A 20,338-nucleotide genomic window follows, 5' to 3' on the forward strand; every position below is an offset into this window, starting at 1 on the left:
TAAGTGTCTAGAAATATTTTTCAAATCATATATATTTTTGCTAATTTGCATCTTTGTGTCAATGGAAACATACAAAGATTCATAATCTCTCTTCTCTTTTTTGGGTGAAGGGTAAATTTTCCAGATATTTTTATTCTGGGTAATAGAAACTTTAAAAAATAAATGAAAGAAAAGACAGAGAACAAACGTCCTCTAAGATACTATTTCATATGATTTTGGATGATTCCAATTACAGCGTCAAGCTCGAATTTATCTCTCCATACTGAAAAGCCATGTGCTTTTGGAAACCTCTATAATAATATGCCACATATAATCACAATTACATAATTATTCAATAAAAAATGATTACTTAATAACATTACTGGTTAACTCTGGTAATTACCTGTACGTGGATATGAGTAAACAGGCATTTTTACCATAGAGGACAACTCTGTTTGGAAATATTTTTATGATGAAATTGTGGCAGTCCTGACCCAAGAAAACAAAAACCGCTCAAAACTAAAAAGGCACAGCTTTGATTGCTTTGTCTAGGAATAAACTTTCCAGAATGCTTTTCAGATTTGGAAAGAACAATGTTGCAAGCTAACGAATCAAAGACAAATTGCTGACAATTTATGTTGGGTTCATAAATAATTCAGCAGGATTTTTTAGGCTTGTCTGAAACTTTAAACAGGAGAGTGTCTAAATGAAAATAAAGTTGGGGAGCTAGATATGTGCACAAGTAAAAGCATGCCTTAACTAATAATAGGGTTATATTAGCCAAGTTAGATTCTCTGGAATCACTGTCTCCCAGAAACTGGAACTGGAACAAGAACAGAGACATGGAGAGAGAGAGAGCCCAGAGCTCTTCACTGAAGAAACATCACACTTATACCCAACTCTGACAAGCAACTCCCTCCAAAAATATTTAAATTGTATAGATTTCACCATAGGTTGTATGATCTACTTGGTTGATTTAGTTGAATGAGGCAACTAAGCTATTCAAGAAATTTTTCAAGAAAAGAAAGAAATGTAAGTTCATCAATTTCGTGAAAAATAAGTCAAATGATTTGACTGAATAGATCTTCTGTTAGTCAAAGAGGGCCCAAATTGTTGGTTAGGGAGATAGACACAGCCAAAGAACAACTGGGGCAATTCCATGCACAATTTCCCAAATGTTCTACTGATGAGTTAACATTATGAACATTACCTAGTTTACAACAGAAGTCAAATCAAAGGAAGATAGATAGATAGATAGATAGATCTGCCTTTGGCATATATATATATGTATATGTATATATACATGTATGTGTGTGTATATATATTGAATATATATTCTATATGTAAATATATTCTAAATGAGAATAAAGTTGGAGAGTTAGATATATACACAAGTAAAAGCATGCTTGCCTTAACTAATAATAGGGCTATATTAGCCAAATTAAATTATACATATACACACATACAGAAAATAAAATATTGATGGTGATTATATGTTAAGAATGAACTCATTCAGTGGAAAACTTTATAAACTTTTAAAATTATTTTTTTCTGCTTTATTTTGCTTTTTATATAAAAACCTTCCTCATAAAATCTTGCTCAAAATTGAGTTCTGTGTACTTTTCTCTTTGCTTCTAAACTTGTTAAAGAGATGTAATGCTCTACCTGTAACTATCAGTATAGATCAATGCACAATATCCAATAAAATGAATTTTATTGATCTAATATTGGCCTATTTTTCTTATATGCATCTTTGTCCTCTGATCTATCACAGTGCTACAAATTTCTTGGAATTTTTCAGCTAAAAATGCACAATAATCTATACTTTTAATAAGAATATTTCTTTGTAATGAATAAATGAAAATTAAAGATAAGCTAAGTATACCAAGAAGCAAATAAATCAAATTTGGCTGAAAAGAAGTATATAAAATTGACATTCACCCCAAAACTAGCCTTTAAATTACTAAAAAAGACATAAATGCAAACATCACGTAGAGTGAATTACCAACACTGAGTGTCAGTTCTTTCTAGCTGTTTAGGTATGTGGCAATGAAATGACCCATGGATAAGAAAAATACACATGTTGGTTCTGCAATGTGCACTAAATAATCTGAAGCAGGGGCAGCCACAAAAGTTCTAACACTTGTGTGAACATACAGGGATTCCACGGAAAGGGGGTTAAGAAGGCACAAGGGGATAGACTAATCTTTGGGGGAAAATAAAAAAAAAATAAAAGAATGAGGTTTAAAATTCTCCAGATACCAGCAAATGAACTTCATCCCTCCCCCACGTATCCCCCCAAGGAACAAAAGCCAAATAAAAGTTGTCTTTGTCTTACCACTAAATACAGGTATGAATCCCAGAAGATAAAGAAAACCAACAAAAGCTTAACTGAGATGTTAAGGGATATTCAGCTTTCCCTTTGATAGTAGAATATTAATTTCTTTAAACTTATTTTAAAGAAAAACTGATGCCTGGTTAAAAGGTAGTTATTTATAGGAAATTTTTTCATGTTGGTAGGTGAATAATAAAACTTTGATGAAAGATTTAATGTTTAGTTCCAATGCTGTACATTATTTAGTTTTCCAAAGTTTTGAATTATGATGGCAATGTTTTTAGACAGGTCTGATTTTGTAAAATTGATGTTCAGTAATGATGATGGCCGGATTTAAACTTAGCTTGAAAAGGAAATCTGTGTGTAGTAGAAGTCTGGAGCAAGATCAGATTCGATTCACGAAATGTGTTACACATTAATAATGATGACCTGTTTGTTACAGTGCTTTATAGCTTTCAAAAGTTGTCACATTTGTTATCTTCTATGCTGCTCACAAACTCTGTTACATTAGAAAAGTGAATTATTTCCACCTTACAAACGAATGAACAGGTTCAAAGAGGCTAAGTGGCTTTTCTCCCTTCTCTGGTATCTCTTTTTAGAGTCCAGTGGCCTGTGGTTTAGTGTAGGGACATGGACAGGAGGCATGGATCTTCTGTGTCACCAGTCAGGCCTCTGGCCTACCTTGGTCATTTGGAAGCCACTGTGGGTTACAGTCCTGTTAATTGGCCTGTACTGTGAGGGTCATCATGGAGTGGAGTAAGGAACATAGGAACAGTCTGAGCTTAGATAAGGTGGTACTGCTTAGAACCTAGACACAGATATATGGATACCATGAGGCCAGAGGAGTCAGTCTGAAACACACAAATTGAAATAGAGAGATTGTGATCAGGTCAGAATGGAAAGCATGAATCTGAAACAGAATGAGGAGAAACTGTACGTTGGATGTAAGAGAGTTTTAGTTTTTGATAGTTTAACCTCCTGAATAGAATTATTATGTGTTAATTCCATCTGGAAAACACACAGTCATGCCTGGTCTTCTAACCATAGTGCCCGTGGTATGCTTGTTTACATTAGGAAAAAGAAAGCTTTGGGTTGAAAATGCTTGGTTATTTGAAAAACTTTTCATTATGAAAAATGTCAAACATAAATAAAAATAGACCTACTAATATTAAAAATATCCATGTACCCGTGACCCAGCTTCAACAACTACCAAGTCATGACCAAACTGGTTTCAGTTATACCTCCACCCACTTCCTTACCTCCTGTAAATATTTCAGTGTGTATCTCTAGAACATATGCCTTTTTATTGAGTGTTGGACACTGTATTAAAAAATCCAAAGATAATTGAAGTCTAAGATAAATTTCTACAGAGAAGTATTATGTTTGCTTCTGAAGAAACAGATTTAGCCAGGAAGGGTGGCTTTTCCATGATTATAGAGTTGGAATTTAAACTCCAGTCCTTTGACTTCAAGCCTAATCCTCTATTATATGAGATTGTTTGAAAAAGAAAGAAAACTTGCATTTATTCTAGATTCATGATCTGTTGGAGCCACTGGGCTAAGTGCTGTATGTACTTTACCCATCATATATGTCTTTTTGGAAATGGTGAGTGATTAAATAAAGTACATCTTTATCCTCACTAACCCTGTGATGCAGGTAATTTCCTTTTTTATAGTTATTTATTTATTTATTTATTTATTTATTTATTTTTTAATGAGGAACTCTCAGAGAAGTTAAGTAAATTGCTCATGGTTACAGGGCTACTAAGTTACCACTTAAGGTTTAACGGTCTACCTTAAAGCCTATTATTTCCATTAATGATTATAATAGTGTTTTCTAAAAGAATAAGCCTGTAAAAATACATTTCTAGCCAGGCGCAGTGGCTCACACATGTAATCCTAGTACTTTGGGAGGCTGAGGGGGCTGGACTGCCTGAGCTCAGGAGTTCGAGACCAGCCTGGGCAACACAGTGAAACCCCATCTCTGCTAAAATAAAAAAGAAATTAGCCGGGCGTGGCAGCATGTACATGTAGTCCCAGCTACTCGGGAGACTGAAGCAGGAGAATTGCTTGAACCCGGGAGGTGGGGGTTGCAGTGAGCTGAGATCGCTCTGCTGCACTCCAGCCTGGGTGACAGAGCGAGATTCTGTCTCTAAAAATATCCACATTTCTTGTGGATCTGTATAGTGTGATGTGTATCTGTGTGTTCGCATGTATTATACTATTTATATGAAAATGTGTGTACGTATTCTAACCTTGAAGCAATTCTCCTACAAACAGAATTTTAGGATATGAATCACAGTAAACTGAAATACCAACATTGAGACAGAGGCACAGGAGGTCACTGTGGCCACTGCAGGCAGGCTGGAAGTTGACATTCACTTAATGTAATAGATTCTACCTTGCCTTTTCCAGCCTAACTTGCTTTCTGCTAAACTTATGGTTTCATTGTACGTAACAGTTAATTTTTAAAAAGTCATTTTTATTGTTAACTTTTAAAAAATGATTTAGAGAACTATCCAATTCCTCTGAAATGAGATCTCACCAAGGGCATTCTTGATGAGCCCATCATGTTAAACTTGTTTGAGCCATGGACCATGGTTTTTGCCTAATAAGGCCCAAAGCATGATTTACTGAACAACTATGCATCTGTGTCATATCTCAAAAAGGTTGAGTGGCTCTGGAATCAAATTGCCTTGTATTTGATTCTCAGGTAAGCTACTTGCTAGTTGCACGGTTTTTGGTATTCAACATCTCTTTCTTCAGTTTCCTCTTGTGAAAAATGGAAATGATAGAAAGAATGTCTACTTCATAGTGTTTTAGTAAAGGATTGCATAAAATAATCCACATAAAGAATTTAATAAATGCGTTTTAATATTAGCTATTATTTGGGAGTTTTTTTGGAGATACAGGCAAAATTCTATATGTGCAGAACTTAACCACATTCTAACTTATTCCCTTCCAGACCTAATGAGGTCCCGTCCTTTAGCCTCTTCTTGCTTCCTGGGCCAGGAATGATTAGCTATTGACCTAGATGCACACATCATTTCTGAGGGATACTCCAGGTACTCCAGGGTCTGCTGGCATCTCTCGTTCATGCATTCCCTCAGAGTTCCCTCTCATTTTGTTTCTCTATAATTGTACTGGCGTATCATGTTCATATCATATAATTTACCCATTTTAAGTATTAACTTCAATGATTTTTAATAAATTTATCAAGTTGTAAAACCACAACCATATCCAGTTTTAGAACATTTTCATCACCCTAATATGATCCTCTGTACTCTGTCAGCTAATCACTGTTCCCACACAAGCCTCAGGCAAACACTAATTTACTTTCTTAGGTGGATTTGCCTATTCTAGATATTTCATTTAAATGGAATAATACAGTAAAACACCATATGGTCTTTTTATCTGTCTTCTTTCATGCAGCATAATGTTTTCAAGGCTCACCCATTTCGTAGCACATATCAGTACTTAACTCCTTTTTATGGTTAAATAATATTCCATTGTATGGCTATACCATATTTTGTTTAATCATTCATCAGTTGAAGGGCATTTGAGCTATTTCTACTTTTTGGCTATTGTGAGGAATGCAGCAATAAATATTCATGTATAAGTTTTTGTGTGAATATATATTTTCAATTCTCTTGTGCATATACTTAGAAGTAGAATTGCTAAGTCTTATGGTAGCTCTATGTTTAACCCTTCAGGAACTACCCAGTTATTTTCCAAAGTGGTTGTGTCATTTTACATTTTTTTTAAAGAGATAGGGTATTATTGTGTCATTCAGGCTAGAATGCAGTGGCGTGATCATTGCTCACTACAACCTAGACTCCTGGGCTTAAGAGATCCTCCTGATGTAGCTTCCCCAGTAGCTGGGACTACAGGGTTGTGCCACTGTGCCCAGGTAATTTTTTAAACAAATTTTTGTAGAGTCAGTGTCTTGCTATGTTTTCCAGGCTAGTCTTGAACTGCTGATCTCAAGCAATCCTCTTGCCTCTCCCTCCCAAGGTGCTGGAATTACAGGTGTGAGCCACTGCGCCCAGACTCACTTTATATTCTTACCATCAGTGTACAAGCATTCCAGTTTCCCTACATCCTCAACAACACTTGGTATTGTCCTATTTTTAAATTATGATTAGATGTGAAGTAGTATATTATTGTGGATTTGATTTGCATTTCTCTTACATCTAATGATGTTGAGCATTGTGTCATGTGCCTATTGGCCATTTTTACATATTTTTTTGGAAAAATATCTATTCAAATCCTCTGCCCATTTCTAAAAATTGGGTTGTAAGGGTTCTTTATATGCTCTGGGTACCATTAGTAGATCCTCATCAGATATATTACTTGAAAATATTTTCTCTCATTCTGTGGGTTATCTTTTCACAAAGAACTTCATAGCATTTTTTAATTTTTAATTTTATTTTACTTTTTTATTCTTTAGTACACTCATAGACAAGCAAAGATTTAATAGTGTTTTTAATTTTGACAAAGTCTATTTATTTTTTAGGTGTCATATCTAAGAAGCCATTACGTAATTCGAGAACGTGAGTATTTACACATAAACTTTCTCCTAGAGGTTTTATAGTTTTAACTATAACATCTAGCTGTTTGATCCATTTTGAATTAATTTTACATATTGTGTGAGGCAGGAGTCTAACTTTATTCTTTTGCATGTGGATATTCAGTTGTCCTTGGAATTTTCTTGGCACCCTTGTCTAAAATTAATTGACCATAAATGCATGGGTTTATTTCTAACTCTAATCCATTTTTAGTTAATTTTTGTGTATAGTGTGAGATAAGTTTACCTGTTTGCATGTGGCCATCCAAATGCCCTAGTGAAGTTGCTTTGGCACCTTTGTCAGCAATCAATAAATTTTAAATATAAGAGTTTATTTCTGGACTCTCAATTCTGTTTCATTAATGTATATGTTTATTTTTGGGGGTTGGTTATTTTAGAATTTTGTCAGTAGGCATGTATGAAGAGAAAGCATGTTCTACTCACATTGACAGCTAATGTCACATTTTCCCTTGATGAAAATAAAGGAAGGAGAGGGGGATGGAGCCAAGATGGCTGAATAGGAACAGCTCCAGTATCCAGCTACCAGCCTGAGCGACACAGAAGACGGGTGATTTCTGCATTTCTGCTTGAGGTACCGGGTTCATCTCACTAGGGAGTGCCAAACAGTGGGTGCAGGACAGTCGGTGAAGCGCACTGTGCGCGAGCCGAAGCAGGGCGAGGCATTGCCTCACTCGGGAAGTGCAAGGGGTCAGGGAGTTCCCTTTCCTAGTCAAAGAAAGGGGTAACAGACAGCACCTGGAATATCGGGTCAGTCCCACCCTAATACTGCGCTTTTCCAACGGGCCTGGAAAACGGCACACCAGGAGATTGTGTCCCACACCTGGCTCAGAGGGTCCTATGCCCACGGAGTCTCGCTGATTGCTAGCACAGCAGTCTGAGATCAAGCTGCAAGGCAGCAGCGAGGCTGGGGGAGGAGCACCCACCATTGCCCAGGCTTGCTTAGGTAAACAAAGCAGCCAGGAAGCTCGAACTGGGTGGAGCCCACCACAGCTCAAGGAGGCCTGCCTGCCTCTGTAGGCTCCACCTCTGGGAGCAGGGCACAGACAAACAAAAAGTCAGCAGGAACCTCCAAAGACTTAACTGTCCCTGTCTGACTGACAGCTTTGAAGAGAGTAGTGGTTCTCCCAGCACGCAGCTGGAGATCTGAGAACGGACAGACTGCCTCCTAAAGTGGGTCCCTCACCCCTGAGCAGCCTAACTGGGAGGCACCCCCCCAGTAGGGACAGACTGACACCTCACTCGGCTGGGTACTCCTCTGAGACAGAACTTCCAGAGGAACTATCAGACAGCTGAATTTGTGGTCTCATGAAAATCCGATGTTCTGCAGCCACCGCTGCTGACACCCAGCCAAACAGGGTCTGGAGTGGACCTCTAGTAAACTCCAACAGACCTGCAGCTGAGGGTCCTGTCTGGTAGAAGGAAAACTAACAAACAGAAAGGACATCCACACCAAAAACCCATCTGTACATCACCATCATCAAAGACCAAAAGTAGATAAAACCACAAAGATGGGGAAAAAACAGAGCAGAAAAACTGGAAACTCTAAAAAGCAGAGAACCTCTCTTCCTCCAAAGGAATGCAGTTCCTCACCAGCAATGGAACAAAGCTGGATGGAGGATGACTTTGATGAGTTGAGAGAAGAAGGCTTCAGACGATCAGACTACTCTGAGCTACGGGAGGAAATTCAAAACAATAGCAAAGAAGTTAAAAACTGAAAAAAAATTAGAAGAATGGATAACTAGAATAACCAATGGAGAGAAGGGCTTAAAGGAGATGATGGAGCTGAAAGCCAAGTTTCGAGAACTACGTGAAGATTGCAGAAGCCTCAGTAGCAGATGCGATCAACTGGAAGAAAGGGTATCGCTGATGGAAGATGAAATGAATGAAATGAAGAGAAAAGGGAAGTTTAGAGAAAAAAGAATACAAAGAAATGAACAAAGCCTCCAAGAAATTTGGGACTACGTGAAAAGATCAAACCTACGTCTGATTGGTGTACCTGAAAATGACGGGGAGAATGGAACCAAGTTGGAAAACACTCTGCAAGATATTATCCAGGAGAACTTCCCCAATCTAGCAAGGCAGGCCAACATTCAGATTCAGGAAATACAGAGAACGCCACAAAGATACTCCTCGAGAAGAGCAACTCCAAGACACATAATTGTCAGATTCACCAAAGTTGAAATGAAGGAAAAAATGTTAAGGGCAGCCAGAGAGAAAGGTTGGGTTACCCACAAAGGGAAGCCCATCAGATAAACAGCTGATCTCTTGGCAGAAACTCTACAAGCCAGAAGAGAGTGGGGGCCGATATTCAACATTCTTAAAGAAAAGAATTTTCAACCCAGAATTTCATATCCAGCCAAACTAAGCTTCATAAGTGAAGGAGAAATAAAATACTTTACAGACAAGCAAACGCTGAGTGATTTTGTCACCACCAGGCCTGCCCTAAAAGAGCTCCTGAAGGAAGCACTAAACATGGAAAGGAACAACTGGTACCAGCCCCTGCAAAAACATGCCAAATTGTAAAGACCATCGAGGCTAGGAAGAAACTGCATCAACTAACGAGCAAAACAACCAACTAACATCATAATGACAGGATCAGATTCACACATAACAATACTAACGTTAAATGTAAATGGGCTAAATGCTCCAATTAAAAGACACAGACTGGCAAACTGGATAAGGAGTCAGGACCCATCAGTGTGCTGTATTCAGGAAACCCATCTCACGTGCAGAGACACACATAGACTCAAAATAAAGGGATGGAGGAAGATCTATCAAGCAAATGGAAAACAAAAAAAGGCAGGGGTTGCAATCCTAGTCTCTGATAAAATAGACTTTAAACCAACAAAGATCAAAAGAGACAAAGAAGGCCATTACATAATGGTAAAGGGATCAATTCAACAAGAAGAGCTAACTATCCTAAATATATAAGCACCCAACACAGGAGCACCCAGATTCATAAAGCAAGTCCTGAGTGACCTACAAAGGGACTTAAACTCCCACACAATAATAATGGGAGATTTTAACACCCCACTGTCAATATTAGACAGATCAACGAGACAGAAAGTTAACAAGGATATCCAGGAATTGAACTCAGCTCTGCACAAAGTGGACCTCATAGACATCTACAGAACTCTCCACCCCAAATCAACAGAATATACATTTTTTTCAGCACCACACCACACCTATTCCAAAATGGACCACATAGTTGGGAGTAAAGCTCTCCTCAGCAAATGTAAAAGAACAGAAATTATAACAAACTGTCTCTCAGACCACAGTGCGATCAAACTAGAATTCAGGATTAAGAAACTCACTCAAAACTGCTCAACTACACGGAAACTGAACAACCTGCTCCTGAATGACTATTGGGCACATAATGAAATGAAGGCAGAAATAAAGATGTTCTTTGAAACCAACAAGAACAAAGACACAACATACCAGAATCTCTGGGACACATTCAAAGCAGTGTGTAGAGGGAAATTTATAGCACTAAATGCCCACAAGAGAAAGCAGGAAAGATCAAAAATTGACACCCTAACATCGCAATTAAAAGAACTAGAAAAGCAAGAGCAAACACATTCAAAAGCTAGCACAAGGCTAGAAATCACTAAAATCAGAGCAGAACTGAAGGAAATAGAGACACAAAAAACCCTTCAAAAAATTAATGAATCCAGGAGCTGGTTTTTTGAAAAGATCAACAAAATTGATAGACCGCTAGCAAGACTAATAAAGAAGAAAAGAGAGAAGAATCAAATAGATGCAATAAAAAATGAAAAAGGGGATATCACCACCGATCCCACAGAAATACAATCTACCATCAGAGAATACCACAAACACCTCTACGCAAATAAACTAGAAAATCTAGAAGAAATGGATAAATTCCTCGACAAATACACCCTCCCAAGACTAAACCAGGAAGAAGTTGAATCTCTGAATAGACCAATAACAGGTTCTGAAATTGTGGCAATAATCAATAGCTTACCAACCAAAAAGAGTCCAGGACCTGATGGATTCACAGCTGAATTCTACCAGAGGTACAAGGAGGAACTGGTACCATTCCTTCTGAAACTATTCCAATCGATAGAAAAAGAGGGAATCCTCCCTAACACATTTTATGAAGCCAGCATCGCCCTGATACCAAAGCCTGGCAGAGACATAACCAAAAAAGAGAATTTCAGACCAATATCCTTGATGAACATTGATGCAAAAATCCTCAATAAAATACTGGCAAACCGAATCCAGCAGCACATCAAAAAGCTTATCCACCATGATCAAGTGGGCTTCATCCCTGGGATGCAAGGCTGGTTCAACATACGCAAATCAATAAATGTAATCCAGCATATAAGCAGAACCAAAGACAAAAAACACACGATTATCTCAATAGATGCAGAAAAGGGCTTTGACAAAATTCAACAACCCTTCATGCTAACAACTCTCAATAAATTAGGTATTGATGGGACGTATCTCAAAATAATAAGAGCTATATACGACAAACCCACAGCCAATATCATACTGAATGGGCAAAAACTGGAAGCACTCCCTCTGAGAACTGGCACAAGACAGGGATGTCGTCTCTCACCGCTCCTATTCAACATAGTGCTGGAAGTTCTGGCCAGAGCAATCAGGCAGGAGAAGGAAATAAAGGGTATTCAATTAGGAAAAGAGGAAGTCCAATTGTCCCTGTTTGCAGATGACATGATTATATATCTAGAAAACCCCATCGTCTCAGCCCAAAATCTCCTTAAGCTGATTAGCAACTTCAGCAAAGTCTCAGGATACAAAATCAATGTACAAAAATCACAAGCATTCTTGTACACCAATCACAGACAAACAGAGAGCCAAATCATGAGTGAAGTCCCATTCACAATTGCTTCAAAGAGAATAAAATACCTAGGAATCCAACTTACAAGGGATGTGAAGGACCTCTTCAAGGAGAACTACAAACCACTACTCAATGAAATAAAAGAGGATACAAACAAATGGAAGAACATTCCATGATCATGGGTTGGAAGAATCAATATTGTGAAAATGGCCATACTGCCCAAGGTAATTTATAGATTCAATGCCATCCCCATCAAGCTACCAATGACTTTCTTCACAGAATTGGAAAAAACTACTTTAAAGTTCATATGGAACCAAAAAAGAGCCCGCATCGCCAAGTCAATCCTAAGCCAAAAGAACAAAGCTGGAGGCATCATGCTACCTGACTTCAAACTATACTACAAGGCTACAGTAACCAAAACAGCATGGTACTGGTACCACAACAGAGACATAGATCAATGGAACAGAACAGAGCCCTCAGAAATGATGCCGCATATCGACAACTATCTGATCTTTGACAAACCTGACAAAAACAAGAAATGGGGAAAGGATTCCCTATTTAATAAATGGTGCTGGGAAAACAGGCTAGCCACATGTAGAAAGCTGAAACTGGATCCCTTCCTTACACCTTATACAAAAATTAATGCAAGATGGATTAAAGACTCAAATGTTAGACCTAAAACCATTAAAATCCTACAAGAAAACCTAGGCAATACCATTCAGGACATAGGCGTGGGCAAGGACTTCATGTCTAAAACACCAAAAGCAATGGCAACAAAAGCCAAAATTGACAAATGGGATCTAATTAAACTAAAGAGCTTCTGCACAGCAAAAGAAACTACCATCAGAGTGAACAGGCAACCTACAGAATGGGAGAAAATTTTTGCAACCTAGTCATCTGACAAAGGGCTAATATCCAGAATCTACAATGAATTCAAACAAATTTACAACAAAAAAACAAACAACCCCATCAAAAAGTGGGCAAAGGACATGAACAGACACTTCTCAAAAGAAGACATTTATGCAGCCAAAAAACACATGAAGAAATGCTCATCATCACTGGCCATCAGAGAAATGCAAATCAAAACCACAGTGAGATACCATCTCACACCAGTTAGAATGGCAATCATTAAAAAATCAGGAAACAACAGGTGCTGGAGAGGATGTGGAGAAATAGGAACACTTTTACACTGTTGGTGGGACTGTAAACTAGTTCAACCATTGTGGAAGTCAGTGTGTTGATTCCTCAGGGATCTAGAACTAGAAATACCATTTCACCCAGCCATCCCCTTACTGGGTATATGCCCAAAGGACTATAAATCATGCTGCTATAAAGACACATGCACACGTATGTTTATTGCAGCACTATTCACAATAGCAAAGAGTTGGAACCAACCCAAATGTCCAACAACGATAGACTGGATTAAGAAAATGTGGCACATATACACCATGGAAAACTATGCAGCCATAAAAAATGATGAGTTCATGTCCTTTGTAAGGACATGGATGAAACTGGAAAACATCATTCTCAGTAAACTATCGCAAGGATAAAAAACCAAACACCACATGTTCTCACTCATAGGTGGGAATTGAACAATGAGAACTCATGGACACAGGAAGGGGAACATCACATTCCGGGGACTGTTGTGGGGTTGGGGGAGGGGGGAGGGACAGCATTAGGAGATATACCTAATGCTAAATGACGAGTTAATGGGTGCAGGAAATCAACATGGCACATGGATACATATGTAACAAACCTGCACATTGTGCACATGTACCCTAAAACCTAAAGTATAATAAAAAAAAAATTAGTTTGTAAAAAAAAAAAAATGAAAAGAAAATAAAGAAAGGAGAAATTAAACTAAAAAAAAAATAAAGTAAATCACAGGCTAAACTAAATGACACAGTACTGGAAGAAGAACCCTGGAAATTACAAGAACTAAATATAAAGTTTAGCTGGCAGAGTATATTACAATGGGAATCTCCAGCTGATAGCTTACATTTTTGCTAAATGAAGAAAGAAGATTGATGATAAACATTTCAAAAAATAAAAGGTACAAGGGCAGGGTTTGGCATAGGGACTACATCAGTAGTAATACTAGATTGTGTCACCAGCTACGCCCTGAAATTGATTTTCCTGCCACAAAATACAACATCTTTATTATTCCCTCGGCAGTGGGCTAAATTAGAGAGCAGGGGAAAGGAAAGAATTGTTGACAGATTTCTACATGCAGTCAATGGTAGCCAGTGTCCCAGGAAGGAGGACTCATGGAACATTACCATTCTTGATGCAATGCACATGTTGTACTTGGGAAGGAATGCAGAGAAAACTCTTGACAGTCAAAATAGGATTTGCATATGCTGCCTTAGCTGATGGACAGTAGTCTCCTTAGTCTCCTATACCCATCTCGGGCATTTAGCTGTACTTGTGGTCAACCTTAATAAATTCTGCCTAAGGGATAAGGGAGGCTTAGAAAAAAACAAAACAAAACAAAAACCTGAAGAAAATGCAGCAGGAACAATGCTTATATGCTCCTCTTAAACAGATCTGTTCTGATTCAGAAAATATTGGGAGAAACAGCTGGAGAGGAGATGGAGAAATAGATCTCATTTCTGCCAGTCCTGGTTCCATTTCTAGTCATTTTATTTAATGATGTTACATATATAGAGAATAAACATACTAGAAAATGCCAGTTGCGTCTAGAAACATTTAGTTCAGTAGCAGAAAGCAATAAATAAGGAAGAGGTGCATTCTATACACTGAAGGTCAAGATAATGACATCTGCTCTCATACAGAGCAGAAGAGTTCCCAAGAGCTTTGTGACTGCTTAACAAACAGACTACTTTTTTAAAACACTAAACAAACAAAATTCTAGAGGCAGAAGAGTGGAGTCGTTCAGAGAATGTACATCGGGGCAAGAGTCCCTGGTTGTGAATTTCAGATCTGCCACTGACTAGCTCTGTGAACTTGAGCAAAGAATTTAAGCTCTCTGGGTTTTCATGACCTCTTCTGTGAAAAGAATTAATATTGTAACTACCTCACAGAGTTGTAGCAAAGATTAAATGAGTCATTATGTATAGGGAACTTATGAATAACTGGAAATGACTATGTACTAGGTAGATGACTGATAATACAATACCCTTTATTATGTTATATTATACATACTCTTCAATTTCAACTGAAAAACTAGGGTGTCATTTAAAACATAAAACTCTATGCTTCCCACTTTTGTAAAAAAGTTAGTATATAAAGTAGTATTAATATTATTTGATTGTATGTAGTAAGAAATCTAATTTGATCTTTAATGAGGCATTAAACATGCTAATTACATGGTGTTCTTGATTCATAATAAAATTGGCACTTCTGAAATGAGGAATAAAAATCAAATAACAACCTTTCAAAATGAAAAATAATCTATATTCTTTTAATAATATAGATATAGATGATAAATACATATTAGTTTTGAAATGTGTGCATATAAATGACTATTTTTATTAAACAATTTTTACTCAAGTAAATAGAACAGAGAAAGTCAAGTTTACATTATTTTAATGACAGAAGCATTGTTGAAAAGTTAGGTACAAGCAGAATATATGAAAATTTAAGAGTGTTAACTATCCCTTTTGTGAAATGAAAAATTCTTATTGTAATGTGAATTACCTTGCAAATTTGATTTGTATACTTATGAGTTTAAAATTTAAAGTAAAATCAGAATATACTTACATAAATATAGGTTAATGTACAGTAGCACTTTCAGTTTCTACATGCATTAGCATCTCTAGATGGTTAGGAGACTCAATGTTTGTTTTCTTTGTGGTCATTAAAGCCTTTGGATATGCTACATGAGAAATAGATGCCCTCCCAGGCTGTGGCCAAATTAAGGTCAAGGTATTACATGGGACTACACAATGTGGTCTGTGGAATTTGGACTTAAGAAATTCTATCCTCTTTTATGTAGCCTAGAGACAGGCTGTCAATAGTTCCCTCGTAAGATGATCCCATTTCATTTAAGTGAATGCAACTGAAGTCTTCACGACTGTCTCAGTTTTAACTTTATCTACAGTTTAGTTTTTCAACTTTGCACTCAGTTTTTGTCTTCTTGTCTTATCTAAATCTACAGAATTCTGTGTTTCATAATGCTTCCTAAGGTGATTTCTGCCTCTTTGCTTTTTTCCTCAATTCCTATCTCCCTATTTATTTCAGTAAAATCAATTTATACTCACCACCCTCCTAAACCTGGCTGCTATAGTTTCTCCAGCCATCCTGTCAGTTTTATGGTTTGTTTGCACCTGAGGTATGTAATGCTACACTGTTCACAGTGATTACCAAGTAATGACATGTTGTTAGCCCCCAAGGGAATTCCTATATTCACAAACACACTCATTCAAGAAGGTCATCCTGAAGACATCTGTTTTCCTTTCTGACCTGCTGCCGAAAAGCAACAGCTGTTCGGCCATACTTAGCTCATATTGTATCCATTTTCTACCACAATCACTACATTCCAAGAAATCCCTTGCTTCTTACAGGGTGCTATAATTGTTCGGAGATGCCAACCTCACCAGCTGGATCTATTTGTGGGCAGAATAATTCTCCCTGAGGAGTTGCTGTTGCCCACAGTCCTGCTCCCAGGAATGCTATCACCTGGAGAGACAATACACCACCAATAACAAGCACTTCGCTCTATGCTATCCCCAGTCACCCTTGCCCATAGTGCCCATAAGAGTTCATGCTGTCCTTCCAGCAGCTCTTCATTCTCAGGGCCCAAAGGAATCAATCCCCAAAGCCACACTTGATGTGCAGTGCCCACCAAAAGCTCCATTCTTATCATTCACTGTCTAAGGCAAACAGATGTGTTAGCTTATTAATATGCCTACCTACTGTGCCTCATGCTACTTTGGCTCACAGTCTGCTTGCCTGTGTAGCATCCCCTTCCTCCACCCATTCCTCCCCATTTGCCTCAGCTTAGTCATCCTTCAAAATCAAATTCAAGTCTCACCACCTTCATGGACACTGCCTCCAACAGACCCAGCCCTGTGAGATTTAGCCCACTCTCATTTTCCTTTAAGACTTTCTTTTTCTACCACTGATTGGATCATTATCATATTTTTTTCTTTAGAAGCCCAATATTTTAGAGGTGGAAGGCAGCTTACATAATAATTAAGCTGTTTGCTCTTTCATACAAGTGATTAACTAAGGCCCAGAGAATTGGAGTGACTTTTGCAAGGGCCCAGCCTCACTTCTTCTGAAACTCCTCTGAAAAGATTTGAAACCCTGCTCTTCTAGGGCTGGGGTCTTGATGTTAAAGAATATCGCACTGGCCTAAAACTTTAAAGTGCAGAGAAAATGGAACCTAAGTCTGATTCCTGGTTAAAGGAAGGCTCAGGAAGACCAAAACTTTCAATTCCAAGGGAGGAGGCCAAGACCAACAATCAGCCACCAAAGAAAGTTCTAACCACTAACCATAGGAAGCAATCCCATTTGAGTGGCTAGTTTTAGAAGCTAAGCCAGGGAGCATTTACTGTGGCAATGATATCCAAGGGCATTAGAAACCTTGGATACCATTAAAAAATACAGTAATTAGAGAATAAGACCTTAGGGAAGAAGCTACTGGGAAATGCACACCAGTTCATATGCAAGGCTGATATAGTGGCAGTGTATAAACATATATATATATGTGTGTGTGTGTGTGTGTGTGTGTGTATATTTACTGTCATGTGTATATATACATACACAAACATATGCACACATATATGCATATATACACTGCCATATACATATAACTGTATATCTATATATGTGTATGTGTACATATATGCATATATATGTCTTATCCTGTACTTTATTGTGAGTTTCTAGAGAGTCATGACTATTTTCACCATGTTAGTATATGGAGTACCTGGCTGTGCCTCATTCACAGCAGGTACACAGTGAAAGTTGGTTGTCTGTGATGGTGAGTTTTATCTGGTTCTTAAGAAACTTTTTCAAGTAGGTATGTAAGTCTTCAAGTTACAAGATGAGGGCCTTCATGACTTGCTAACTTTGCTAACTCCCCTGAGACTCCTTTCTACCTCCGAGAGTTTTGTTTTGCTATACTCCCATCCTATAGTTGCTGTTTGGATGCCACAAGAAAGCAAAAAGTATATAGGAAAAAAAAATCTGACCCTATAACGTTGATATCCCACCACTCCCTAACTTGTAAGAGGGTAGTCAGGCCCGTGACTGCCCAAACATCCAGGTATCTCTGGGGCCTTTAGAAACTCTATCTGGTGTGGTGGTCTGCTGGCAAGGGAACTGGCACAGTCCTCTTAGCTGACTTTCTGGGATAGGCTCGTGTTGAATTTAACCTAACTAGTGCAGACAAGTTAGGTGTAGTTTAAATTTTTTAAGAGCCATTTGTAGTTACCATACCAGAGGTATTCAGAAAGAATGATGTAACTTTCAGAGCAGGCCTGTCTGAAGTCATCGTCACCACCTCTGTCTCTCCCAGGACCCCCCATTTTTTCTCTTATGTCCTTGCAGTCTGTAGCTGGTGGTCTTTCTGAGCACATACTCTTGGCCCTGCCTGGGCAGAGCTGCCCTGATGGCATTTTCAGTTCAGACTCATTTTTCTTCTGCCAGACCTAGCCTCCTCCCAGACTAAAATCCAATGACGAAAAATGCTTTGAATTAAGTTGGAAACAAGCTCTCTACTGCTCAGAAAGGAACAGCAAGACCAGACGTGTCCTGAAACCAGATGAACTTTAGTATGAAGGAAAAGTGAAATTTTAGCACTCATACCTCTTTTAGAAAATATGCCTAAGAAGACATTTCTATTCTGAGTAACAGTGGGGTGCAAATGGATCATTAGGGAAATTCGATAGCCATGAGAAAGCATTTCCACTGCCCCTCTGACTCCTGACATTCTGGTCTCCCTCTCAGACCCCAGGAAGTGGTCTGACTCCAGCCAACTGCTGCTTATCCATGAGGTTGGGGGAACATGGCTAATGAAGGTCCTTTGTGAATTCTCATGCCTCGTTTTGTCGTTAATTTCACCCTTCATCCCCACCACACCTCTGGAGCTGCTAAATGGCTAGCTTGGAGTTTCACTTTCCAGCACACCCTCCATTGAGGTGCTAACTGAGCTGGGAATAGAGGTCTCAGCTCATGTCCAAGGACCACAGTAAATTAACAAACAGAAACCCTGAAAGATTGTTGAGAGTAAAAAGATTCCCAACTCCCTGGAAAAGCCTATGGTAACTGAAGGGAGATGGAGCTGTGCCTGCCAAAAGTGGATCACCTTATGTGAAGATTTGAGTGCAGGTATTTAATCTAGGCTTGATGTATCCTAGGAGTCCACACCAGTTTGCTCATCAGCAGAAGTACCCTTTCTCTGCTTCCAAATTATAGTTAAATTCATCCTTTGGGTATAACTAATGCTGACGGAAGAAGAGGAGAAAAGGTATTTATTTATATAAATCAGAGTCAGGGAGAAAACCTGAGCAGAAGAAAGAGTCTGAGTTGAGACTCATGGGGAAATGGCATCCCATAACGTATCGTCGGGTTTGGTGTTTGCCAGGGTCGGTGTTGAACAGACTCTGCCTCTAGAGCTCTCCGTCCACTTTTGACATCAGTGCATGAAATGCTCAAAAACAAATCAACAAATTCCTTGCATGTGTGTTAGATTTTCAGCATCCTCAGCTAGTACCACAGTTGGAGGTCTTCAGATGTTACCAGTCCTACACCCTCTCTCCCAACCCTCTTAATAATAGATACTTTTCATAAGCAAAAATGAACTCAGCACTAGTGTTTAGAAAGACACTTGCTTTTCTCACAGCTGCCACTTCCTAAGTAGAAGAGCTGACTTTGTGGGGGACCAAATGATGTCATATTAGTCACGGCATCATTTTTCAAGGGCCAACAAAACCCTCCCTCCACCTGCAAAAATAAAATCGATATAGTTCTCTATACATTTTTATATTGTGTGTTAGGAAAAAGAATTCACCACCCAAACTCTTGACTGGATATCACTTTATCCAGTGGTTGAAAAATGATGCTATGACTCAAGGACTCTTATTCTCCCTCCCATAAGAGACTGCGATTTAAAGAGAAAGGAGAACTATAAAGACATGCTCTTCCCATGCACCTTCCCCAAAGAGCAATGCTACTTCTAAGTGAAACGCTGTGGATAATAATACTTAAAATTCCTTCCAATCTTGCTCACAATTTTAAAAGCTTCAAAATCATTCCCTCAAAATATGAAACAGCTCCAAAATGTTTATGTCACCCATCTTTTCCATGTTATGTAACTATATGAGGACAGGAATGATGTATTTTCCTTGTTTTATGTACTGCCTTTTATGTCAGCTATGAACTGATAATCATTTTAAAAGCATTGACAACAATCCTGCAGTTTGTTTTGTTTATGTAAAGTATTCCTTATAGTTACAATGAATGTCTCAATTATTAAAATATGGAAAGGGGGAAGATCTTCTCAGGATCCATACTCTTTTTCTGGTTGTAAGTTAAGCAGGGACCAGGCTAATTCCAAGGGCAGGTAATATAATTACGTGCAGACTGGTTATCTCACTCTGGAAAATTAGCTAGATGTGATAAGCTTAGTTTTGACAATCTTAAGA

Source organism: Nomascus leucogenys, chromosome 7b (genome assembly GCF_006542625.1).
Source record: "Nomascus leucogenys isolate Asia chromosome 7b, Asia_NLE_v1, whole genome shotgun sequence".
In the NCBI taxonomy this organism is placed as follows: Eukaryota; Metazoa; Chordata; class Mammalia; order Primates; family Hylobatidae; genus Nomascus; species Nomascus leucogenys.